General features: G+C 34.5%; 1 pseudogene; it reads left to right on the forward strand.

Annotated features, from left to right (window-relative positions):
• The first annotated feature begins 572 nt into the window (after positions 1 to 572).
• Positions 573 to 1,355, forward strand: LOC141141141 (olfactory receptor 5I1-like; annotated as a pseudogene).
• The last annotated feature ends 210 nt before the right edge of the window (positions 1,356 to 1,565 follow it).

Consider the following 1,565-nt stretch of genomic DNA (forward strand, 5'->3'; position numbering starts at 1 on the left):
TGTAATTGTCTGTTGTGCGTCATGGCATTTCCCTAATGCTCAGTATATTGCTTAAAAAATAATAATAATAATAATTATAATAATTATTTTTTGAAGCAAAATACTGAGCATTAGGGGAATGACATTACGCACAATGAACAATTACATCCCCTGAGGAAGCCTAATCAGGCAAAACATGTCTGGATTTTTGCCAGCCATGCCAATCAAGAGCCACATATGAGATAACTTTTTAAAGGAAATATATGTATTTGTGTCCATTGGTTAATACATTATATATTTTTTTTGATGTTTAAAAAAAATTATGATTTTTTTTTACATTTAGTGTCCTTGTGATATGATAGCACCTTAAAAGTCCCACATATACTCTTTGTTCTTTTATTTTAACATATGGGATGTAGTACAAAAAGATATTGGTAATTTACCCACATTTACCTTTCCACTGATAGCCTGTAAGTTTACTGGTGATATATTTTCAGATTGCAATTTTCTCTCATATAGATCTTTCTTATTTTGTCCCTAATTCAACAAAACGTTCACCTGTGGGACAAGCAAATTGTTAGAAGAGTGTGACCATGGCAGCTGAAAACCAAAGTACAGTAACAGAATTAATTCTTCTTGGCCTTACAGATAATCCCAACTTACAACTTTGGCTGTTCCAGGTATTCTCACTTGTCTACATGACCACTTTGGTCGGGAACATTCTCCTTATAGTGGCCGTCAGAAGAGACAACCATTTACACAACCCTATGTATTTATTTCTTACGAATCTGTCCTTCTTGGACATCTGTTATACATCAATCATTGTGCCCAAGATGCTACTAAAAATTGTTTTATCCACACAAACTATTTTATATACTGGTTGTGTTTTTCAAGTTTACTTCTTTCTTTTTATGGCTGAAACAGAATGAATACTATTGGGTTTCATGGCCTATGCCCGATATGTGGCTATCTGTAATTCCCTGCGTTACAATGTTATTTTGAATATAGTTTCCTGTACCAGGATGATTGACTTGTCTAGGATGGCTGGTGGGTAGCATAGCCTCCTTTGATATATACTTTATATGCCATTTATGATTTTGTGGACATATAACCATTAACCACTTCTTTTGTGAAGCCCCATCCTTACTTCAGCTATCTTGTGGGGATATCTCAATGGACAACATTGTAACTTTGGAACAGCAATATTTATGTACATGAGACCGAGATATTCAGATACTATAGTCACAGACAAGATGGTGTCGGCGTTCTATACAATTGTTACACCAATGTTAAACCTTTTAATCTACAGCCTAAGAAATAAAGATGTTTAAAAGGCTCTTTGACAGTTGGGAAGGTATATGGTTGTGTTAAGGTGACATGCCCTACTGGACCCAAAACAGGAACTATCTGAAATTTTGAAGAGGCCAAGATTGAAGAATTACAATATGCCAAATAAAATAGATATGGGGTTGAGTTTGTTTTCTACATAACTTTAAAGAATGTGCAAAACAAACACTATCAGCTTTCAGAATGTAAGGCTGACACACATGGAAATCTATCTATCTATCTATCATTATCACTGACAG

The sequence above is a fragment of the Aquarana catesbeiana genome, linkage group LG04 (assembly GCF_042186555.1).
Source record: "Aquarana catesbeiana isolate 2022-GZ linkage group LG04, ASM4218655v1, whole genome shotgun sequence".
Classification (NCBI taxonomy): Eukaryota; Metazoa; Chordata; class Amphibia; order Anura; family Ranidae; genus Aquarana; species Aquarana catesbeiana.